This window comes from Varanus komodoensis, unplaced genomic scaffold (assembly GCF_004798865.1).
Source record: "Varanus komodoensis strain SLA01 unplaced genomic scaffold, ASM479886v1 scaffold10, whole genome shotgun sequence".
Lineage (NCBI taxonomy): Eukaryota > Metazoa > Chordata > Lepidosauria > Squamata > Varanidae > Varanus > Varanus komodoensis.
In genome coordinates, this window is record NW_025335269.1 from 6,384,844 (window position 1) to 6,410,815 (window position 25,972).

At 43.0% G+C, this 25,972-nt stretch overlaps 1 protein-coding gene across 7 annotated transcripts in view; it reads left to right on the forward strand.

Annotated features, from left to right (window-relative positions):
• Positions 1-25,972, forward strand: part of TNS3 (tensin 3) — a 385,864-nt gene that overhangs the window by 78,866 nt on the left and 281,026 nt on the right. Inside the window, exon 1 of one of the 7 annotated variants that reach the window (XM_044453663.1) lies at positions 10,437-10,538. The exons of the other annotated variants lie outside the window; for them this stretch is intronic. The gene's annotated coding sequence lies outside the window, so the exon portion shown is untranslated. Of the gene's footprint in view, positions 1-10,436; positions 10,539-25,972 lie in introns of those variants that run through there. 7 annotated transcript variants of the gene reach the window in all.

Genomic DNA, 25,972 nt, shown 5'->3' on the forward strand with positions numbered 1-25,972 from the left:
TTTAACACATCCCCATGGACATCACGTGATTAGCCGCTGCTGGCAGGCTGAAAACTACTCCCTTGAAAGGAGAAAATAATTTGTTGTGGTATCAGGTGATCAAAAATTCTTTCCTTCCTGTTAGAATGAGGAGGGCATATTCCCATCTGCAGTTCATTATTTGTTGTTATAGTGATCAGGTGATGGGCCAGCCAGAGTGAACCAATTTTTAGTTACTGCTGCTACCAGTTGATGTGTTTTGCAATGTTTTTTGAGATAACAGTATTAAACTGTATTTTGTATGAAACTGGAGGATGAAGGACAGAGTACAGGCAGGCATCTGCTAAAAGAAATTAATTTGCTAATGTTTTATTGGAGTTTTGAATTCAGTAGCAGACCACCCATGGTCTTCCATGGCTATAAACATGTGCTGCATTACAGCAGATGGCAGAACACCTCAGGGTATGAAAAAGGAAACTGCAAGAGTTGAAAAGCTGGAATTTCATTAACTACATTTGTAAGTAATGATGCTATACTAGATTACTGATTGGTCAGACAACATTTCCTTCCTTTTTTAAATTCAAAAATTAGTGTGGTGACATTATCAAGAAACAATTGCTACTAGATTGTTTGGACTCTGGTTTAGGGATTCCAACAAAATAGCCTGATGTGCATCAGACTGGCCTGGATTTGGGGCACACATCTGAAACTTTGTATCTTTCAGTGATTTACTAGAAATTGATAAATAGTTATATACTATTTCCTGTTTTACAGAATTACTGCAGAAACGTGTAGCAATTTTAGAGCCTTATAAGGGGAAGAAACCTGCCAAATGACAGACAATAAGTGCAAGGTTGTTTGTGCTACATGCTTTTATATTTATTTCTTTGTGTATTAAAAAGCTACGGCTAACTACTTTTTAAATTCTTAGCAGATGTGCATGAACTTTACTGGTGTAGATGCTTCTCAGTCACCTGAGGAGAAAGTCACATTTTAGATGAAAAGGTTCAGGGAGGTTTGTGTGAGGGCAGCCTTCAAAGTTTGGACCTTCTGAAAGAGGAAGAACCCCCCCCCCCCTCTTTGTATGTAGGGGGATTGGGGGAGTAAATGTTATGAAAAATGATATGCAACATAGAGGTAGCCCTAGCTAAGGAAGACAAGGTGTCCCTGCTGCTCCACCTGACTGACTGCTGATTTCTCAGTATCTATGCAAATTCCTCCCCATTCGAAAAGGCCAAAATGCCTCTTCCAAGGCTAAGCTACTAACAGTAAGATATGCTGGTACTATGGGCATTTTATTGCTGCCACCTTTGCTTTTGGCCTTGTCCACCACTGGAGAGTGTTCTCTGAGAGCTTCAGCAACATGGAGTCCAGCCCTCAGGCTCAAAGAGGTCATTTTTGGGTCAATTAATCAACTTCTCAGTAAATAGATGAACTGCCTAACCTAACCCTGAAATGAAAGATAATTTTCTCATTAGAATTTTGTTCTGCATCTGAATGTTGCATGTGGCTTCTTCTCCATCCTGGGGCAGGTCAAAGGCAGTGAGTCCATCTTTCTATATTTGGAATGCCTGCTATGCACCCACACCCAAAATATTACAGAATGACCCTCACACTACTCATATTAGTCAGAACCAGTGAATCACCATACCCTCCAGGGGTTTTCAGGTGAAAACCAAAATTCTATTGTGCATTAGTAAAATTGCCACATACTAGACAACGACTCAATGTTTGAATGGGGCATGTGCTTAATCTTAACCTCAGTGCCTGTATGAATGTTAAATCAAGGGATTTAACTTAAAGACACTTGAGCAGAGAGCAAAATCTTCCCAGAAGGAAAAACAGGAATAGCAGTTTACCTGAAGAGGACATCAGAAATAGACATTATCCTTGGCTAATAAGGGAGAGCTGCTATACCAAACACCAAGTACAGCAAGACAGCTGCATTCTCAATATGAATGCCCCAAATTAACTATGACCTTACCTCTTGAAAGGAGCGCAGTTCCCACTGATGGCAGCCCTCTCCAGATGTGATCTCTGAAGTCAGTGCAAACTTGGAGCCACTCCTAAATGTATTTCAATAGGGTCTTTCTGGCAGATGTGCTTTGTGATAGGCTGGTGATGTAATAATGCCATTACCAAGTGCTTTGAAGATCCTTGAAATCTGGCTAATATGCACAGTTGGTTAAAACCCCTAAGCCATCTGGGAACACTAGAACAATGAGAGCATTTATAACATAATGCCATTGTTAATTAGCAATTATTTGTTGAATCAGTGTTTGGGGTTTTCTCCAGGCAGACACAAAAGGAGGGGTGCAAGTGCGAAGAGTTGGTCTATTTGAAATGTACATTAAAACTACTGTGGAAAATGCATTGTGGAAGAATTTTTGATGTGATGGAAATGAACTACTCAACAGTGCAGTCCTATGCATGTTTATTTAGAAGTAAGTCTCCTTTAGTTCAATAGGGCATATTCAGGTACATTTGCAAGACTGCTGGCTTTAGATTTGTACACGTATCCATAGGTCTACTTGTACACTTCAGAAGCACACTGTATCGGTTGACTCTTGTGCTAATGTTTGAATTTTTCAGACCAAATTATACTCTTTATATAATTCCTAATACATTTAGTAAACTCTCTCTGGAATGGGAAAGAGAGGGAGCAGAAGCTATTAATTGAAAATTGTTTCAGCTTACTTCCCCTATTATTCTCTGCTGTTGCTGTTACTGGCAGCAAAATTATCATTACAACAGCAAAAGGTTGTTGGGAGGAAACAGCTGGCGAAAGACAAAACCACAAAGGGCTGACTCACAGACCCTTAGTGTACATCTGTCCATAACTGCTGTTGGCAGAGGAGCATCCTGAAAGAACAATGACTGATAGGGCGGGGAAACCACTATATAGAAACTGATTTAATGTGCTAACACCAATCTTCAATAATAAGCTTTTTTGTTTTATTTCTTTTAAATAAAATATTATATATCTTTTGTTTACTTTCCTGGTAATTCTGATCTAGTTTGTCAATGACCAGCTCCTTTAGGGGAAAAGTTATATATTAAATATATGTTTATTTATTTCTATATTAAATAAATAATTTTATAGTATCAGTGAAAGCAATGGGCTGGCCCAATGGTAACGGGTGATCTTCCCCATCTGAGGTCAGTGGTGGAGTTGCCCTAGGGTAGAGAGTCCCAGCCTAAGACTAGATTCTTCACATACGGTGGTGGTGAAACAGCAGTTTCACAGCCTTTCTGTTGCTTCAGGGTGTTCTCAAGGCTCTCCTCCAGCACCATGTTCCAAAGGAATCCGTTTTCTTCCTGTCAGCTTTCTTCACCATCCAGCTTTTACACCCATTCATAGTGGTAAGGAATTCAATAATGTTGGTGATACTGGCCTTGATCTCTAGTGAAACATCATTACCCTTGATTATCATTTCTAGTTTCTTCATTGCTACCCTTCTAAGCCTCAGTCTTCTAATTTCTTGACTGCCTTCTCCATTTGAATTAATGATTGAGCCAAGGTATGCAAAGTCTTAAATGTCAACTTCTTAATCGTTAGTGTCAAAGTTGCAGAATTCCCTAAAAGCCAAGATGGCACAGTGAGAGGGATGGAGGAGGCTTATTTTTGCCCTTCCAAGCAGTTACAACTAAAATTGCCCCCCATCACCATTGGTTCATTCTTTCTGCACCCTCCCTGCACAGCGTTAAATGACATCTTTGAAGATATATTATACTCATGTTCATGGCTTTCTTCAGTGAAAAAGGATGTTTAAAAATCCAAATCTCACCTATGGTACATAATTTACAGACTTTGTGTCACATGTTTTTTTTTAAAAGCTTCAAATAGAACATAATATGGAAAAACAAATGTATACATTTCCAAACAAACAAAAAGGCCCTAAGCCATGTAGGTAATTTATAGGTAAATTACACTCCAAACTGCATATAGTTGGCCCTCCATATTCATGGTTGTTAGGGGTGCAGGATCGCCAAGAAAGTGGAAATACTATGAATATCTGTACCCCGCCTCCCATGATTGACTTGATGCTGTAATGGAAGGCAACCATAGCAGCTGACCTCACTGTACGAAGCATATCTAATAATTCAACTTTTTCTTATTTAGGTCTTCACTTTCTTTTGCTTTTTGGGAGTACTTTCAGAAGCACTAGAAGCACTATGTTTTGGACCCATGCTTAGAGTTGATATTTCAGTGCACTTTAAAGATACAAAAAGTTACAAGAAATTCACATTGAGAGACAATACATGTGACAGAAGCTGGGTACCACTGGGACAAAGAGCGTGGTGTCCCCAAACAGAGTGCATAGTCTGCAGTGACTTATTAAACTTTTAAAAAGTATTCTTTACATTTTCTAGTCTACATGCATCATCTGTGATTTTCTGTAGTAGGTTGCAAAATTCTCATTTAATTATTGATGGCAAACTTGAAAATAATCAAATCCGTGAAAGTTAAACCCATGAAAGTTGAAGTTGGATTGTATATACTTGAATTATATATTAAAAATCAATTGTTATAATTAATTGTGATGCTTAATTATTACACTATACTTTTCCAATAAATCAAAACCATTAATATGAAAACAGATGTTTTGGGCATTGCAGTAGCCCTGTCTTCCCTAACTTGGTGCGCTCTGACATTTTGAACTCCTAGGATTCCTGATCATTGGTCATGCTGGCAAGAGCAGCTGGGAGCTGAAGTCCAAAACATCTGGAGGGTACTAGGTTGCTGAAGGCTGCTGTAGTTTGTCATTTACAGTTGACTTTTCCCAGAGAACCTACCAATATTCCAGGTTTAACCCAAATCATCTGTTTTTCACGAGGCACTAAAAATCAAAGCAGAAAGATTGATGGAAATATTTTGATTAACATAGGTCCTTGTAGGTTAGGAAAAATACATTTTTACAAGAGAGTTTTCTAAGGAGGTGTTGATGGCTGACATTTGTAAAAGAAAAGAGATTCTGAAGTTCTTTCTGAGGTTGACTGCTTAATGCCTTTCATAACTTAGCTTTAGAGATTAGGGTCTTCTGTTTAAGGGGGTCTGCTTTGAATACTGGGCTTGTGAATTAGAAAGCAGACATCAGTTTCCCCTGAGGAGAACTAGCAACATATAATTCAAATGCATGATAAATGAGTTCTTTAAATACTGAAGGGTGCAGTGCATTATATCCTGGTAATAAAATATGCTAAGCTTCTTTTAGGGAAAGGGTAATATGGTATAGGAAGCAGAATAGGGCCTCCGGTAACAGCTTATAAAAGCGAAATCCATGGCTGGTGCTTAGAAAATAATAGAAGTGTTTCAGTTGCTATCACACATGTTTTGAGCCAAACCAATTCACTCCTTTCAAACTTATTAATGAAGTAGAAGACCAGGAGCTGACTGTGGCTCAGATCATGAGCTTCTGGTTGCAAAATTTAGGCTTAAGTTGAAGAAAGTAGGGAAAAGCACTAGGCCACTCGGGTATGACATAAATCATATTCCTGATGAAGTACAGGTGACAAACAGATTTAAAGAATTAGATCAGATAGACAGAGTGCCTGAAGAACTATGGATGGAGGTTCGCAACATTGTACAAGAGGTAGCAACTAAAACCATCCCAAAGAAAAAGAAATGCAAGAAAGCAAAATGGCTGTTCGAGGAAGTTTTACAAATAGCTGAGGGAAGAAGGGAAGCAAAAGGCAAGGGAGAAAGAGAAAGATACACCCAATTGAATGCAGAATTCCAGAGAATAGCTAGAAGAGATAAGAATGCCTTCTTAAATGAACAGTGCAAAGAAATAGAAGAAAACAATAGAATAGGGAGGACCAGAGATCTCTTCAAGAAAATTGGAGATATGAAGGGAACCATGATAAAGGACCAAAATGGCAGGGACCTAACAGAGGCAGAAGAGATTAAGAAGAGGTGGCAAGATTACACAGAAAAACTATACAAAAAAAAGCTTAACGTCCCTGATAACAATGATGGGGTGGTCACTGACCTCGAGCCAGACATCCTGGAATGTGAAGTCAAATAGGACTTAGAAAGTCTGAGCAACAACAAAGCTAGTGGAGGTGACAGTATTCCAGATGAGCTATTCAAAATCCTAAAAGATGATGCAGTAAAAGTGCTACACTCAATATGCCAGCAAATTTGGAAAACTCAACAGTGGCCACAGGATTGGAAAAGGTCAGTTTACATTCCAATCCCAAAGAAGGGCAATGCCAAAGAATGTTCAAACTACCGCACCATTGCACTCATTTCACATGCTAGCAAAGTTATGCTCAAAATCCGACAAGGTAGGCTCCAGCAGTATGTGGACAGAGAACTACCAGAAGTACAGGCAGGATTTCGAAGAGGGAAAGGAACTACAGATCAAATTGCCAACATACGCTGGATCATGGAGAAAGCTAGGGAGTTCCGGAAAAACATCTACTTCTGCTTCATTGATTATGCTAAAGTCTTTGATTGTTTGGATCACAACAAATGGTGGCAAGTTCTTAAAGAGAAGGGAGTCCCAGAACATCTTATTTGTCCCTTGAGAAACCTGTATGTGGGTCAAGAAGCAACAGTGAGAACTGGACATGGAACCACTGATTGGTTCAAAATTGAGAAAGGAGTTCAGCAAGGCTGTATACTGTCATCCTGCCTAGTTAACTTATATGCAGAGCACATCATGAGACGGGGGGGGGGGGGGGGGGGCTAGATGAGTCACAAGTTGGAATTAAGATTGCCAGGAGAAATATCAACAATTCAGATATGCAGATGATACCACTCTAATGGCAGAGAGTGAAGAGGAACTAAAGAGCCTCTTGATTCAGGGAGTTACAGACCAGTTAGCCTCATGTCCATTGTAGGAAAAACAATGGAAAGGCTCCTAATAGCGAGAGATCTAGTGATGCTAGATAGGAAAGGGAGGCTAGCGGCCACACAACATGACTTCCATAATAACAGGTCCTGCTAGACAAACCTTGTGGAATTCTATGACAAGGTTTTAAAGAGGCTAGATGGAGGGGATTCAGTGGATGTAGTTTGCCTGGATTTCAGCAAGGCCTTTGACAAAGTACCCTATGATTTCCTGTCTGAGAAATTGAGGAGTTTTGGGATAGACCAAAGCACTGTCCAATGGATTAGGGCATGGTTGACTGAGGGGGTAACCATTAGTGGGGAATCATCGGGATGGTGGCCAGTGACAAGCGGGGTCCCCCAGGGCTCTGTCCTGGGGCCAATCCTGTTTAATCTTTTCATCAACGACATGGAAGAAGGGGTGAACAGTCTGCTGATCAAATTCACAAGTGATACTAAAACTGGGGCGGTGGCCACAGCTGAGGAGCATGTACTCCAGATCCAGAAGGATCTGGACAGACTATGGAAGTGGGCAGGAGACAACAGGATGGCCTTCAAGGTGGATAAGTGCAATGTCTTGCACTTGGGGCATAGGAATGGGTGTCATAAGTACAGGTTAGGGGACAAGTGACTGGAGAGCAGCACTTGTGAAAGGGGCCTTGGGGTGCTGTTTGACTGCAGGCTAAACATGAGTCAGCAGTGTGATGTGGTGGTCAAGAGGGTGGATGCCACCCTTGGTTGCATAGCCAGAAGTGTGGCTTCTAGATCAAGAGAGGTATTACTACCACTCTATATGATTCTGGTGTGCCCACAACTGGAATATTGTGTTCAGTTTTGGGCCCCTCATTACAGGAAGGATATAGCCAGGTTAGAGTCAGTGCAGCATAGGGCCACAAGGCTGGTGGCCGGTTTGCAAGGAAAGCTGTATGAGGTGAGACTGTGGGAACTGGGTCTCTTCAGCCTGGAGAAGAGGAGACTCAGAGGGGATCTTTTGGCGACATACAGGTATGTGAGGGGGTGTCACACAGAGGTGGGTAGAAACCTCCCCTGCAGAGAAGGGCCGGACGCGCTCCAATGAAGTGAAGCTCAGGGATCCAAGGTTTAATTTGGATGCCAGAAAGTACTTCCTGACAGTTAGGACCCCGAAGGTATGGAATGGGCTTCTACGGGAGGTGATTGAGGCCCCATCGGTGAGGGTTTTCAAGCATAGGCTAGACATGTACATGGTGGGCATGTTGTGAGCAGAGCTGGCTGGAGCCAGGGGTCAGACTAGATAGCCCAGGAGACCCCTTCTGACTCACTCTGTTTCTATGTTTCTATGTTTATGGGGCCACTGGTGCCCATAGGTGCCACGTTGGAGACCCCAACCATAGCCTTATATAACCATAGCCTAGGACCAAGGGGCATCCATTCACTTTACTAAAGATGACTTGGAAGAATTGCTATGTATTTTGTTTTTATTTAATAGTTATATATGCTGCTTAGAATACGGGAGTTAGAAGATCTGAGTTCTTGGTCCTCACTCATCCATGAGGCCCACTGGGTGACTTGGGGCCAGTTGCCACGTCTCAACCTAAGCAAGCACTGTTGTTGTGAGGATAAAATTGAGAGAAGAACCATGTAAGACACCTTGGATTCCTTGCCAATGAAGAAAGGCAATGTGTTGGACCAGGTCTGGTCTCGCGGTCACCACAGGGATCTAGAAGTGGGGCCCTCCTTATTTTGCTGGACTGCCAGTCCCATCATCCCCTACATCCAGCTATGCTAGCTAGGCAGATGGGAGTTGCAAGAGAACACGCTCTGAAGGACCACACATGCCCGCACCTGCTGTGTGTGTTTGTTCAAGTGGGACAATGATGCTCCATGAGTAAATCCATCACAACCTTATTTAGGCAAATAAAAATATTTTGTTAATATTTTTCACACCTTTAAAAATATTCAGTTAATGGGTACATGTGTCTGCATATATATACTGAAGTGTTAGCTATTATTAAATGTGAGATGTATGTAATTATATTTAAATGGCTGACAAGTTGCCCTTCGGGTGTCTGTGGCCATGAATGCCAGGATTGTAAGCAAGCATAGACTTTTTCCATAACAGAGAAATAAAAATGTTATACTTGAGGGGGAATAGGCTGCAATCAAATAATATCCATACATATTCCTGGGTGTAAGCTCATAACAGGTTTTGGCATGAACTAAAATCTCTATCACTTGCAATCCATGCAAAATTCACCCTGCCATTGGCTGAATGAAAGTGATACTAGGAATGTTAATGAATAGCTGAGCTGCTGAGGATAAACTACTGTGTCATGGGATGTTGAAACTCAAAAATCTGTATAGCTGATGACTGGGAAGGTATAACACAACAATTTGGCATGGGTGGCAAATCATGATGGGTTGTCTTATCCCAACTGTTCTCCACAAGTTGCTTGTTGATGGGCAATAACCTTGACAATTCATGGCTTCTTGTAGGGGTTGTTGTAGCCACAATGAGTTGTTGTGCTGTCAGAAGCCAAACAGCTGACTGTACTGTGAGTGCTGGGAAGTAGCCAGTGAGCAGTTTGGTAAGCATGGCAAAAAATACTTGCCACTCTTGCCAAGGCCCCTGCCAGTGACAGCTATCCCACAAGTGCCTAAGCAGCACTTAGAAATGGCAAATCTACCATCTACTATTGTAGTCCGCTCTACTTTCTATTTTGGCCTTCAGTTCCCTTCATTCCTATAGCGTAGCTGATCATGGGAATTATAAGTGAGAACACCTGCAGGGCCACAAGTTGCTCACCTCTGGAGGAAAGCAGTCTTTCCTATGTGGTACCTTCCTGGTGCTTTGCATTGCAACTCCATCATCCCCAGCCAACATGGGCGCCAGGTTGGGGAAAAGCAAGTCTGTACTACAAGATGGTCTACCCTACAAAGTATGCTCACTTGAAATCAAATTCGGTTGCTATCAATAGGAATTTAGGATTGCTACTTCTTTTCTCCAGTGTAGATTCTAGGCTTTTTTTCCTAAAGCCGGTTACATAGGGATTAAACTGGCAAAGCTTGTTAAAGGAGAAACAACGAATCTCGCTAGCTATAGGTCTGTCTGCTTATAAAAAGCCCAGCAAGGAGCCTAAGCATGTTTACTCGGACTTTAATCGAACTTACTCCGAAGTTAGCGCTCCCAGGAAGAGTAAAGGCAAGGAGTGGAGCATCTCGTTACAAAGTCACCACCTTTGGCTCGCTTGCACTGAAACTCCTAGCCAGAGTGCTGACCTGCTCGTCCCGTACGCCTGATCTGCATGTTTGCGTTTGTGTGCGTGCGTGCGTGCGTTGGGGAAGGACAGCAAGGAAGCGCTGAGGCCTGGCGGTGGAGTGAAAAGCTCGAAGAGACCCAACTCTTGCTGGAGGGGGCTGCAGCTGCCTGCGAAGCGAGGGAAGTGCCCTCACGCAGTGCAAAGCCAGAGGAAGCCGCCTGCTCGCTTCAGCAGCCTCTGCTTTTTTTCAGCCAGGAAGGGAATTTGTAATAAGTTGCCGACAGAGAGAGAGAGGTCTTTGCGCAGAACTTCTGCCGGCTCCTGGCTGTGGACTCTTTTCAAAGTAGCGAAGTTGCAGCAAGGTTGGATTTTTGCCTTTGGGGTGTTCCTGCGGCTTCCGCGCGTATCGCCCGTTTGGCTTGTGCAGGCGGCGGCGGGAGAGCGAGAGCGAACGCGATTCTCTGGGGAGCTGGGGCAGCAAGGTAAAGAAGGAGGGAAGAAAAGGACCAACTAACTAGGAGTTGTACAACAGCGGGGTTTAAACTGGAATAGGTGAGTCCCTGCACGTGGCTGACTTGCAACCATGCTTTTGTTAGAGTTGTTTGATCTTTCTTTCTTTTTTTTAAAGAGGAAAACGGAACAGTCCCCTCAAAGAAACACAAAATGCCTGACGTAGTCCTCTCTTTTGAGTATTGAGGAGTTGGAATGCTGTTTTGTGTGTGTGGGGGGGTGTCTTTGCATGCTTTTCTGGTCTGTTGATTTCAAGAGTCTTTCCTGATTTCCTAATGAGGGGGAGGGAGTAATTTGGCGGTCAGGTGGATTTATCAAAGAACAATTTCCCTTTTGCAAGAAACTTTAGAACTTTTCTCAGGATTGTGAAGGCCATTGATCCCGTTTGTTCATGTGCCATATGGAGAATTTAAATTGAAGAGGCATGCCTTATACGGCGAGAATGTAAAAATCTGTGGCACGATCCAGCCTTTTGAAAAAATCCATTGCTTTCAAGGGGAAAGACTTTTAACCACGTGCTTAATTCCCAGTGGGGATTAGAAGTCGTTAAGACGGGCTGGATCGTGACCCTAGACTCTGCCCTCCCAGCTGTACTATTTGAGTCCTGGTGAAGGTTCCCTTAGGTTAAATCCCAGGGCATTTCTCTCCCGCCGCTTCCCCTGTAGGCGTTCCTCAAGGTAAACTACCAAGAGGATGCCCCTTGCGGGCCTGGGCTGAGGAGGAGGAGGAGCCAAGGAGCTGTGATCAGTTCTCGGAGAACTTATTGTGTGGGGAGCTGAGCGGAGCAGGATAGAGAAGCGCAGCCGGACGGATTTCTCTAATTGGCACTGCAAGGTCAGTTTTACGCAAGGAGGACTCTATGTGCGCCGAAGATATGCTATAAAAAGTCGCACGGTGACGTGAAGTGCGTGGGGTGGGTGAGCCTCTATGGTTAAACTCTGCATTTTCCCTTTCAAAATCTGTTGCTCAAAGGGAGGAGAGAGTTCCTGTTTGTATGCAAGCACAGCCTATGCCTTGCTGGGGATGCTGGGACTTGCAGTCAAACACTTCTCGAGGGCACCAGGTTGAAGAAGGCAGCTCTAGTAGAACATAGATGAATGTTTGCCTTTGTAGCTGAAGTTCTCAGTGCAAACCTAGAAGTGTCTGCTTAGTAAGTCCCATTGGGTTCAGTGGAATCAATTCTTTGGGAATCAGTGCAGATTTGTAGCTTAATATTTGGACCTAACAAAATTATAACAGGTAATGTCACACTATGAATTAAGAGCTTGTTATGTAGACATTGCTTCTATTCCGATCAATAAACAGAAAGTATTTGAGCTTATTTTCTCCAGCCTTTGATACTGTAATTTATAGTGTTAAATTTTTCATGCTGATCAGGTTGGTTGTGGTAGCTTTTAACTTAGCATACTTCACAGTAAATTCCCAACTTTGTTAAATAACCTGTTTGTAGGAACTTGACAATTTGGGTGTCTTTATGAGGTTCTTGCTTTATAATTTAAAAAAAAAATAAAATTGCAGGATGCATTTCATCAACTCTTTGGCTTATTTCATTTTTTAAAGGGGCTCTTGAGCAACAGCAGGAAAAAATTGTGACTGTTCTGTCATTAGTGAATTAAGTGTTCCCTAGCAAATTGCAGTGTATCTTCAGCAGTGCATTAGGAATACTTCTGTTCAGGGCTCTAGCCATTCTGGCCCTGGAGCCCATGTTCCTGTTTGGAGTTTGCAGGGTGGGAGGATGTTACCGATACATTGCTTTCTCTTTCTCCTGAAGCTTTCTGCTCTTCTCAGGTCTGGTTCTGGCTGCTTCCTTAGAATCTTAAGGTCTATATTGCAATATTGCTGGATGAGGAGAAGTTTCTGTAAAGTGGGAAAGAGTGACCTGTCTGGGTAGCACAGGGTGGGTTTTTTCAAACACCAGTAGTGAACAGACCACTGCAACAGACCACTACCACAAGACTGTGGTAGTTGGATGGTATACAAAAGGTTTAAATAGATAAATAAATAAAATCCTTCTCTCCAGGCTATTTTAAATATGAGAATGTAAATGAAGTTGTGCACAGTGTATCAAGAAATCATAGGGAGTTGATTGTCAAACTCCAGTTCTTTTTAAAAGGGGTGCTTCTCACTTTTCCGAGTTCCTGAGCTCATAGGCTGTCTGGAATAAGTAAAAAAGTGATAACACCCTTAGGATAGTCCAATCCCTTTTCCTAAAAATGATAGGGATCTTGCTATGGAGGATATAAATACCACCACCTTCTTTTTGCTAGCAGAGTTCACTTATGCCTTTGGTTTGACTTGACAACTAGCCTTTTGAGAGCAATCGGACCAAACCAAAGTGAAGGGAAAAGGCTGCGAGTTTCTCATGGTACCTCCCTGGACATAGCCCAGGTGAGGTTATCTGTTTTCTCTGTAAATGCACGTTTGTGAAAGGCCAAAAAGTGTGGGAATAATTGGTGCAAATTAGTGGATCCAAAAAAGAAATAAAATAACAATATGTTGCTTAGGCACATTGAAGGGGCTGTTAGCAGCTATCAAAATGGGGATTGTGAAAACTGGCTATCAAACCATGCATCATGATTGCTGGGGGAAAATTGGGTAAAGGAGAAGAAAACCATAGCAAGTCCAGAAAGGCTCACAATTGTAGTGGAAAGGGCAGCAAGCCAGCGACTGCCACTCCCAAGTGCCCCATGCACACTTCTGGGGCAGTTGTCATTGACAGTGGCATGGGCAAGTTTGTCAAGAGCAGCAAGGGAATTTTCTGTTCTTACCAAGTAGCTCACTTGTCCCTTCCCTTCAGCTACAAGGACCAAGCAGTCCAGGTTCAGATGACATTCTCTGTCCAGACTTGCATGACACAACAACCCATCATAAGTAAGAAGCCATGATGGGTTGTCATTGTGTGAACCCAATCAACATATCTTGTCTTTAGCAAGGCATTTGACAAACTACCCTATGACATTGTAATCATCAGGTTAGCTAAGTGTAGACTGAATTGCACTACTGCTAGGTGGAAAAACAATTGCCAGTGAACCATTTTGAAAGCATGTCCATCAGTGTTTCCTTATTCAGCTGGCAGGAGTTATCAAGCAGAATGGCACAGAGTTTCTTCCTGGGCCCCATATTCTTCAACATATATGTTAATGACTTGGGGGAAGAGATGACACAAAATTGGATGGGAGAATCCTCTTAAAGGTCTGAACAGTCAGACAATAGAAACAACTCCCTAGGAAGGAGGTTGGCTCTCTGACATTGGAGAGATAGATGGCATCTGCTACAGATGCTTTAAACTGGATGTTTGCACTGAGGAGGATTTGGATTCAGTGTCCTAAATGGCTCCTTCCAAGTCTGTGATTCTATAAGATGTCAGGGCTTTGAGCAGACTAAGTCTTGTGTATTTTCCTCTCTCCTGTCAAAGTTCTTCATCAAGCTTCAACAATCTCTAGATCCAAGAAACTGCTGCAAATAGATCCTTGTTCAGTTGTTTTTCTCTTACCCTTTCTCACATTTATGCAGCAACTGCTACTTGTGTAAGTAGATGGACTACCTTCCTCCCTAACTGATGAAGGACCACCCCATCAAGTTTGGTATTAGAACTGATGGGGATCCACAACATGATGTAGAGTTCTCAACACACTTCAGATACATTATTTTAGCAATTCTTACAAGAATCCTGTATAGTATACCATTATTATTATCTTTGCATTGCATCTGGAAAGGGGTCTGTGGCTAAGAGAATACTGTCTTCACTATGGGGAGTGGGGAGTTACTAGCTTTTATCCCATATTACTTAGTTTTTGAGCTGTATTGCTGTTGATGTGCATGTGAGAAAGACAACTGTGGTTTTAAACGTGCTTTGATCAGACATTCGAATGGATTGATGGCCATTAAAGAAAGTGGATTTCCATCTGTATATCAGTCTTTATCTGTCTTTTGTCTTTTTCAACTGTCTTTTTCATAGATGAAGAAAAATGTGAGTAGCAAAATGTATAGTTTAGCCTGTACTTGTGTAGGGAACTCTGTGTGGTGGGGACACAGATGCAGTTCCACAGATGCAGTTTCCATCACCATCCCCCTTCTGTGTTCTGCAGTGAAGTTGACATAAGACTAACCCCGTTGGATCACATCAAAGTCCATCTAGTCCAGCATTCTGTTCATGCAATGGCCAGTCAGCTGTCCATGAGAAACAGGAATGCAGGACATGAGTGCGATAGCATCCTCTCATCCCAAAACTGGTGCACTGCCTCTGATACTAGAAGCAGCATACAGATGTCAAGACTAGTAGCCATTGATAGCCTTCTCCTCCGTGATTTTGTCCAGCCCCCCCCCCCGAAAGCTGTCCAAATCACTATGTCTTATAAAAGTGAATTCCATAGTTTAACTATGCACTGTGCGAAGAGGTGCTTCCTTTTATCTAAATCTCCCATCGATCAAGTTCATGGGTTGATCCCAAGTTCTATGAGAGGGCGAAAAAGTCCCCTTATCCACTTTCTCTACCCCATGCATAGTTTTGTTAAGCGTTATCATGTCGCCCCTTTCTTGCCTTATTTTCTAAATGAAATAGTGTTAGATGTTGTAACTTTTTCTCATAGGGTAGATGCTCCAAGCCCTTGATCATTTTAGTTGTGCTTTTTTGCACGTTTTCTTGCTTTACAATATCCTTTTTAGGTATAGTAACCTGGATTGTGTTTAGGATTCTAACTGTGGTTGCACCATAGGATAGTGTAAGTGGAGTATAATCTTAACATTTTCACTTACAGTGCCTTTCCTAATTATGCTTACTGTGGAATTTCCTTTTTACAGCAGCCACATACCGAGTTGACATTATCACTGAGCTGTCTACCACAACCCCAAGACCCCTTTCTTGGTCAGTCACAGCTGTCTCAGATTCCATCAGTTTAAACAAGACAGGGAAAATTGTAACAATTAAAGCAATTCCACTTTTCTTCACCAGCTCCTTTCTCTGTTCTCCATGAAACTGATAACACTTTCTGCTGAATGCATCAGTTTAGTTGGAGAGAGGGATGTGGGGGAAATTATGGATTGGGCAAGAAGAGTATTTTTGGATTGCATCCCAGTCTAATTGCAGGGCAGTGTCCCATTATTCAAAGTCCTTTCAAATGGGAATATCTTCTGCACTTGCTGGATATGATGTGGTCACATTTAGAACACTAATAACATAACTTGTGACTGCTGGTAATCCACATGAACTGAAGTGAAATGAAGTTGCTGAATATTAAAGTGATTTCAGCTTCACCCATTATGCAATGCCAGCTATTTTTAAAAAAACATTTTATTCTAATTTTCCAAAGAAATATTACAGATAAACCAAACAAAATTCAAATCGAAAGAAGTCAGAAGACAGACTTCACATGATAAAATTTGAATGAGGAAAACTGTCATTAGGTAGGACAGCCCTTTGTAGAAGCAAAATCATAGAAAATTCATCCAGTAGTCACATTGATGCATTTTGACTTGAGAAGTGCTAATTAAATAATTACTATTTATATGTGAGAGAACTATAAAACAGCTGTCTTAATGCATTCCTACATCAGACTTGAATGTATATCAATTTATCAGGGCTAAGTCATTGTGCCATAGAACAAGCATGGGGTTTATTATTTTTCAATTTATACTCAATTTCTAAGCATGCCACTAACAGTAAAAAATAACTTTGGCCTCATGAAGCATTCACAATTCTAAGTTAAGGTTTGGAATTCAGTCATATAATTTATGCATTTTTGCAGAAATGTGTTTCCAACATTTTTTTAATCCAGTTCTACCATATTGCACTTCCATCACATATGATAATATGGCCCTGTACATTTACAGGAAAGATGTGATACAGTTTCTTTCTGACAAAGACTTGTGATATTTGAAAGATGTTAGATACAATCATGAATTAATGTCCATGTATGTTCCTTTATTTTAAGTGAAAACTTCTTCTATGGTCAATTACTTCAGATGTTATCTGTTTTCTTAATGGTAAACCTATAACATTTCCCCATGTTATGCTTAAACCTTCAGTTGAGTCATATAAGATGTTTGTCAAAATATTATCTATCTCATTAACCAAACCCTTCACAGTTGAAGAGCATTACATTATGAACAGTTCAAAACCAGTTAAGGCACTTTATTGCCTGCTGAATTGTTGTAGGATTAAAGGTGTTGGATTTAAATCTATATATCATGTTCTTTCTACTTTTTAAAATGCACTTGTTTTTGTGTACAAGGAAAAGGAATGTGCCAAGTATGGTATAAGTGGAAAAACTAGACTGGCCCACCATTGCCACCGCCACCAGGGACTGACTGGCCCTGCAGGCACCGACCCACCCGCTGATGCCGCCGCTGCTCCGACGGACGGACGGCGACCACCATGGGACCGGGGACGCTGCTGGCCTGTGGCTCCTCCACCTGTGCTGGCGAGTTCTCCACAGGCCCTGCCCTTCCCCCTCCCCCTCCGGCGTGGGTGGCAGCTGCGCCGGATTGGGGGCGGGGTGCAGGGAGGGGCCACGGCTTAACTCGCCGGCCGCAGCCAGAGGCCAGCGGCCTAAGGGCGACGGCCTAAGGGCGTCGTCACTGTTTGGGGCCGTGTGGGGCTGGGCCGGGCCGGGCCAAGAACTTTGTGTGTGTGTGTGTTTTGCAGGGGGTGGGTTGGAGGGTTTTCAATGGTATTTTATTGGATTTGTCTTAGTGACTCCGCATCTGACTGCTGCTTTTAGGGGGTTGCCTGGGGAGTGTGTGGGTGCCACCATTGGGTTGGTGTTGGGCAAGGGTCGATACGGCGTTGGAAGATTAACATGTCAGCATAGAAGAAGGAGGGACAGATGGTTGACACCTGTTCCTCCTTCTGGTTATTCCCCCAACTGGAAGGTTTCGGGTAAGCTTATCAGCCGCCCCTCGGGTGTGACGGTGCTGCTGCTCAATGCCAGGCCAGTCCATAATAAAACATCCCTCATCCACGACTTAATTGTGGATGAGGGGGCCGACCTGGCTTGCATTACAGAGACCTGGGTGGGAGTGGGGGGGGATGTAGCCCTCTCTCAACGGTGCCCACCCGGGTATCTAGTTCAGCACCAGCCATGTCCGGAGGGGAGGGGAGGGGGGTTGCTTTAATTTACCGAGCTTCTATTTACCTCACAGGGCTTCCTGTTCTCTAGAGGCCAGGTCTAGAGTGCTTATACCTGGTGCTGGGCGATCGAGACAGATAGGGGATTCTGCTGGTGTACCGTGCACCCTTCTGCCCATCAGACTCCCTGCCTGAGCTGACAGAGATCATCTCGGACCTGGTGTTGAAGACCCCCAGCATGTTGGTCCAGGGGGACTTCAATCTCCATGCTGAGACTGTTCTGACCGGGGAGGTTCAGGACTTCATGGCCTCCATGACGGCCATGGGGCTGTCTCAACATGTCATAGGCCCAACCCATGAATGTGGTCACATGCTGGACCTGGTTTTTTTGATGGGGCAGGAAGAAGGTGATTTGAAGGTGAGGAATTTGTGTCTGACCCCCTTGTCATGGTCGGATCACTTCCTCATCAGGTTTGAGCTCAGAGCTGGCCTTTCCCTCTGTAAGGGTGCAGACCCAGTTGTGATGGTTCGCCCTCGGAGCCGGATGGATCCGGATGGATTCCTGAGGGCTCTGGGGATTTTCTGGTTGATAAAGTTGGCACTCCTGTTGATGCTCTGGTTGAACTGTGGAATGGGGAAATGGCTAGAGCGATTGACACAATCGCCCCTAAGCGTCCTCTCCTGCCAAGCAGAGCCCATCCATCCCCATGGTATACACCTGAATTACGGGCAATGAAGCAGGTTGGGAGATGTCTAGAGCGTAGGTGGAGAAGATCACGGGATGAATCTTACCTAACACGCCTACATGCTCATTATCGAGCCTACGCTGTGGCGGTGAGGGCGGCAAAGAAGAAATTCTTCTCCACTTCCATTGCCTCCTCACAGTGCCATCCAGTGGAGCTTTTTCAAATGGTACATGGGCTGATATACCCTGGCCCTAAGAAAGATCCTGTACCACCATCGATGGCCCGCTGTGACGACTTTGCCCAGCACTTCAAGGAGAAAATTACTCGGATTCATCACAAGCTGGACTCCTTAGGGGAGACACCAATGACTCCATCTGGTCAGGTATTAATGGATGAATTTCAGTTAATGCGGCCTGATGATGTGGACAAGGTGCTTGGACTGGCCGGGTTGGGAGCTGGAGGCTCTGCTTGGCAGTGGTTCTGCTCCTACCTGGCCAGCCAATTCCAGAAGGTGGTGCTGGGGGACTTGGGGTCTGCACCATGGCAACTTTGCCATGTGGTTCCATAGGACTCTATTTTGTCCCCCATGCTTTTCAACATCTACATGAAACCTCTGGGAGAGGTCATCAGGAGGTTTGGGCTGTGGAGTCACCAGTATGCTGATGACACCCAGCTCTACCTCTCATTGACATCTACTCCAGGTGAGGTGGTGGCTGTACTGAACCGGTGCCTGGCCGAGGTAATGGAATGGATGAGGGCCAATAAACTGAAACTCAATCCAGATAGGATGGAGGTCCTGTTGGTGGGTGATTCGAGTGCCTGGGTAGGTGACTTGGGCCTTGCCCTGGATGGGGTTGCACTCCCTCTAAAGGACAGGGTCTGCAGCTTAGGAGTGCTCCTCGACCCAGAGCTGTCCTTGGAAGCTCACGTGACTCTGGTAGCGAGGAGCGCTTTCCTTTAGCTTCAGCTAATCCATCAGCTGTGTCCCTACGTGAAGTAAGATTGCCTAGCAACAGTGACACACACATTGGTTACTTCCCAGTTGGATTTCTGCAACGCGCTTTTCATGGGGCTGCCCTTGAAGATAGTCCAGATACTTCAGCTCCACTGGCTTCCCTTCGAAGTCCAGGCTCAATTCAAGGTGCTGGTTATTACCTATAAAGCCCTAAACGGCTTGGGACCTGGGTACCTAAAGGAACGCCTTCTTCCCTATTTGCCCTCCCGCCCTCTGAGATTGGCAGCAGATGCCCTTCTTCGGGAACCTTCTGTGAAAGATATTAGGAGACAGAGTACCTAGAGGAGGGCCTTCTCTGTGGTGGCGTCCCGTCTATGGAATGCGCTCTCCAGAGAGGTCCGCCTGGCGCCATCATCATATGTTTTTCGGCGCCAGGTTAAGACCTTTTTATTTGATCAACATTTTAATAAGTTTTAATATTGTATTTTTACCATTATATTTTAACCACAGCCAGAGTGGGTCGATAATTTATTTATGTTTGGGGATATTTGTATTTTATCTTTGTAAGCTGTCCTGAGGCTTTTGTAAAGGACGGCATATAAATATCCTAAATAAATAAATAAAATAAATAAAAACTGAAGGAACCGTATTTTCTTCCAACATTTTCATGCTGTTGAGGTTGCATTTCAAAGGGATGACTCACTTTATTAAGAGCTTATTGATGCCTCTTGGTTGCTCAACAGGCTGAAAGAGTGAACAAGTAGGCAGTGGCATTTACTGCCCCTTTGCACTGCCACTGTCTGGGCTGGACCGGGAGGCATGTGGGCACAGAGTTGGCAGTGGTGAAACGGAGGGGCAAGTCTCGTAGGCTCTTGTCTGGGCCCTTGTTGGGGTATAGCCCCTCAGCAGCTTCCCAGCCTTGCCTACCCTTGAGGCCAGCCCTGACTGGAAGAAGCTAAGGAAAAGAAATACAATTTTTGCAGGGCCGTTGTTTTAATTACTGCTGCTCTGTGTAATCATGTGAGATGATGTGCCCAGTTTGCACATAGCAGCAACCCATAGCTTCTTTAAACCATGGGTTGTTGGGTCTGTGAGTGGGTAAATGAATGCTCTGACTGGTTGCTCTGACTGGTGTGCTCACCAGTTTTGAACGAGCTCTTATCAAAATCCAGAAGCACTCCATTCCTGAGTTGTTTCATGTGACGTCCTAACTTAGTATTCTGTGTTGTTTAGGGAGATGATTGCATTTATCAAACTGTCATCCATGGTTTGGGAAGTGGTGATTGTCTGGGAGGCAGAGCACTCCCTTCCTTCCTTGCGGTCCTGCCACTTGTGTGACCCACATCAATGTTTCATCTTTTCTCCCTGTTCTTTTCTCAGTTGGTTAGCCAAAATATTTCCATAATTTTGACCAAATCAGTATTTGAAGGAATATGAATCCATTAATATTTTGATAGGATTTTTCTTTATGAAAAACCAGTTATGGGACTGAAAAGGAACTGATTAGCTTGTGGCATATTTAAACAAAACAATCATGCTTATTCTTGTTCATGTGTGATCCTGCTACTTTCTCATATAGATCAAACATTTTCTACTATTCAGGAATATGGTCTTTGCTATTCTGCAGTATTAATGCAAACAAACTTGTAATATGTAAGCACCCATTAAGTACTGAACCCTGGAGGGCTTAGTTCAGGGGTCTCAAACTCGCGGCCTGTGGGCCAGTTGCTGGGACAGGTGGGGCACGGGGGAGGGGCCCTGCGGCTTTCAAAGTGCCGGCCGGCTGCGGGATGAGCGGCCCACCACCACCTTGGTGGTGGAATACATGATGCGGCCCAGCCTCACCCAGACTCTACTTCCAGCGGCCCCCAGGTAAGTTGAGTTTGAGACCCCTGGCTTAGTTGTAATTGAAGTAGCAATGTGGAAAATAAGTAGCAAAACTCAGTGGCAAAAGTGGATAATCTTTTTACTGAATAGAACTATCATATTCATTAGTGCAGAGGGCAGCATATGAAACCATTTACACTAGACTAATCATATATAAAAACTTTGGATCCATTTGGGACTTGTCTAAGAGGGTCATCAGAAAAAACCATTCCATTTCGTCAAAGGTTTTATGAGTATCCAATGACAATGTTGCTGCCAGAGGTTTAGTTGTATAACTGTGAAGTATATTATTCAACAGCCTGTGAATTAAGCCATCCAGTTGTCTGCTGGAAATGAATTCTCTTTGATCTTTGTATACAGGTATGTATAATTGATGAATGGCTTTTAGCATATCTGTTAATAGAGTTTATAACAGATCTAAGCATAACTGATCCAGGTTTGGCTGAGCTGTGATGAGTCAGATTGTATTTTTGTTTTCTCTATCTTTGTCTTGAACTGTGAGGAACTTTGTCTGAACTGAAATACTTTGTTTGGAGGTCTAGGATTAGAGTGTAATTGCAACATGGTATAGCATTTGAAAAATGCTTTGGTGTGTTTGAATAAGGTTCATATCTCAAGTATGTCATGAAGCCTTTTTTTATCAGAGGCACTGCTAGAAGTAGTTATGCTGGGAGGTGGCGGTGGCAGGAACCACACTGGTCTGGCAGTGTTTGAATTTTGCAGGAGAAAGTTGCAAAAATAGGGGGGGCTGTCACATATTGAGCTTGTACAGATTTTTTTTCAACTGCAGTTTACTCACATGAATATGACAGTTGGCAGTATAGAGTTTACTTGGCGCCACAGGCTTCTCCAGACGCTTCTTGGGGTTCCTCAATCAATAGATCAAGAATGGTCATAAAACATCCCAGAAAGACAGTTTATTTACAGTTGCTGCTGATTCATCGCCAAATGCTGCCACAACAGTGTTGGGCTTATCCTGTGGTGTGCTACCTAGATACTCTGCGGTAGACTGATGTGGGGCAGTAGTGAGGTTGAACAAACCTGATACATGAAGGTTGGTATACATCTAAACTTGAAATGCAGAACCCCTTTTGACCTGATAGGCAAATTCAAATTAGAAAAGCTTCTTGGGACCACATTCCAGTGGTGGGTTGAACCAAAGGCAAATAGGATAAGGCCAAAATAAAGAATATTTTAGTTTATAGACCTTGCTGTCAGTAGCTAAATCTTAGGAGAGATGTTTATACCTTCTGAATCGGGGAAGCACCAAATGATTCATGGTTGGGGTAAAAGGAGGAGGTGAGCCTGAGGAAGGGGCAAGGCTATCTTGGATTTCTCAGAGGGCTGCATTTGGTCTCTAGGCCTGAGGTTCTGCACCCTTGTCCAAAACTACCAAGCATGAAACTATGGCTGGTGGGCTAACAGTGGCCTACCGGGGGGTCTCAGGCCAGCCTTCCAGGGTTTACCAAATGACTGTGTTTAGCTCTTCTTTCCCTCAACCACCTATCATCTGGTGACTTCCTACATTGTACAAAGCCATCCCCCACCACCACAAAAAAAGGCAGAAATGTCCTAAGAGTCAGTCACTGGCAGTATATGCTTGGGTCTGTCCCTTTCGACTTTGGCTCCACACCCCACTGGTGTCCCACCTCAGTAGTTTCTTTGAAAAAGAATTAGGCCCTCGGACTGACAAAAGATTGACTTCTCTGTCCTGAACCATGCCCAGAAACATGAGCAGCATCCTGGTTTTCCCTAGCAAACAGGGATTTTCAAAATTAGATATGAACACTGGTCCAAGTCTCTTTCAGGTTGATGGAGTTCATGTTGATAAAATGCTTGATAACCTAAGTTGAAAACTGAGGTTTTGTAGTACATTCATGGATTTTCCCCTTCAGGTAGCATAACTGATCTTTTAAAAACTCTTTGAAATGACAGCCCTGACGAATTAATACAACAATTGACAGCTTTCTCTCATAGAGGTCACTCCTCTTCTAGGCATCACAGTGTTCACACAGCTTGATTGTCCCATGGGAATACAGTTCAAGCAATGAAGAAGTTTTTTGCTGGTGTCAAAGAGACTGTCTCTCCTTCCAGTGCAAACTATTGCCAGTGCGATGCAGCAGGACAAAGAACCCTCTGTACTCCTTAGCAGTATTCCAGATTCACATCTCAGATGCACACCTATGTATGTGTACACACAACTTGCTCTTCCTTAAAATTCCACACTTCATGTGAACTCGGTTGGCGAAAAGCTATTACGTACGTTGGTGTTTCTATTTCAAGGAATATGCTTAATACCTCATGGGAATGTAATGAAATGGTAAAGTGTAAATGATTACCGAAAACTTGCAAGGTTATTCAGGTCAGAGTGATTTTCTCTCCCTCTGCCCCACTTGGTGTTGTACAGTATTCAATGCAATGCCTGATCTCTCTTTAAAACCAGGGTGGTTGCAAGTACATGATCGGGTGAGTAATCTTTATATAAATTCCATAGAAATATATAACTTAAGCAGAAAACAATCCTTTGATTACCCATTGAACATGATACACCCCTTCATGTGGTTTATGTGTGGTAGTCCTTGGTGAAGAGACACTTGTGAGAGGTGATGATGATGATGAATTCCTCTTATTCAGCAAGTTACAATTAATCTTTTTCAAGTTACAATTAATCTAATAGGGATCTCTACTAATAGATTCCATGACACAGTGCAATGTGGGTGAAACTTACGTGAACAAAGACGTGCAGGACAATCACAGGGGTGTTTGGACTTTACAAAAATATTGGGAAACATTTTAGTCTGGGCTTCAGTTTTGTATCTTTGGAACAATGTCATGTCTAAAATTAAATGATATGAGAAATATCGAAATGTATTAATAATACAATGATCCTTTTTAGGTATTAAAATATTTAATACTCCTTATATCAAAAGATCTCAGATTTTGGCCTATCAGTCATGTTGACTGTTGGAAACCCTGATAAAAGCAGAGAATAAGTATGATAAATTACATTTAAAAGGTAAAACTAGGCATTTAGTCATCTGAACCAATGTTAAATGTGAAGATGCTTATGAGGAGAAACAATTGTCTATACTTGGTTGAAAACCTGTGCAGGTAGATGAACCTTCAGATGGACCCAGAAATAACAAGATGTTGACAATGACTGCATTTTGTATCAGTTATGCAATGGTATGAGTGGTTTCAAAGGGCAGGCTCAAATGCCTAACACATAACAAGTTTCCAGCAGTCCTGGAGCTTAGAGATTGTGGTGGACTGTTGTATTCTTTGTAATAATTGCTCAAAGGAAAAAAGTGTTTCTAATTACAACTCTTTTCTGGGGATCTTCTCAGAAGTACAATGCACTTTGCTAGGAAAGGGCAGAGCATAAAATGCAAAACATAATTAAGATTTGATTGTATTTGCAGTATGAAAGTTGTATGTGCCAAGGATTATAACATTCAAGGATACAGGTGCAGCTGTATGTTTGAATGTTCTCCTGAGAGAATGACATGTACTCTGAAAACTAGAATATCAGGGAGAGAGTTAAGCTAGAATTTTTCTGCTGATGTGTTATGCACGAGAACTTCTTTCATACAATGCGGAATGTCTAATCATGCCTTTCTTGTCGTCTGATGAAGCCTCTAGTGGAGTTACATCTTTAACCATGTGTTTTGCTAAGTTGGAACCAGATAATAGTTAAAAACTGTTTTGAGAAGGACATTGTTTCCTTGGGGGAAATTGTCTTTTAGTTTGGCTGTTGCTTTTATTCAGATACATTTCTAACACAATACAAAACCCTGCAAAACCTGTTTAGCAGTGGCTAAAATTCGCTGTATGCATGCACAATAAGAAGCAGCTGTTCTGTTTTCAAAGTACCTTCAGTTCTCTGAGGGGTGGATATATACATCGAATCTTTTCTGGTTTTCAAGTTGATGCTGTGTTGCAAAGAGAAAAGGAGATGATTTCAAATCTAGAGACTGAATCATTTTCTAGCCTTGAAGATACATTTATCTGGTCCAGGCTGTGGGTCTCCAGTCTGAAAACAATTACTGTTGTCATCTCAATATTGTGGCAAAGGAGGGCACAAGCGGTAAACAGGAACAGATTTATGAATTAATGAAGGCTATTCTTTATTTTTGCTTTGTAATCTGCAACAGAGCATCTGATATTTTAGGAACATTTCCAAGGCTGCCCAATTTTTATTATTTCTGTGTGTGCATAGTTTTAGCATAGGGTCATAGCTGGGTTGGTGGCTGTTGCAACAAGACAAAAAATTCCGTCGTCCTGCTGGGCTTCCCTTTGCAATTTCTCCTGAATAGGAAAATGATCATTGTACTCTTTCATGGAGGAGGCGGGGTGGTGATGGGGGAGGGACACATACAGACTGTGACATTCCTTTCTAGCCCTCTCCTTATCTGATAAGCCCCAAGGTTCAGACTGGTGTGATAACAGGATTGCAGTAATGAATTGCTAGAGGCTGAAGGTGACAGATTGATTTGCAGTGACAACCTGACGGACAGGTGCGCTGATGCAGCCTGCTCCCCAGTCTGCCTCTGCTGGAAAGATCTGAGGAGCTGAGTTCCATCAAGATAGGGGAAGGGGGTGGGGTTGGAGGCATGGAAGGATGATATTAGGTTCAGCAAGGCTTGGATTTCTTGTAAGCTAGCTGGGCTCCTTGCTTGGTAGATAAGAGAGAAAGGGACACTTTAATCTATGTAGGAATGTGTTTCTCTACCTTCTTGGCCACAAGAATGTAATACTTTTGGCAATGGATGTCTCTGGAGCTTTGTGTTTGAAGTTCCTTATTCCACCACT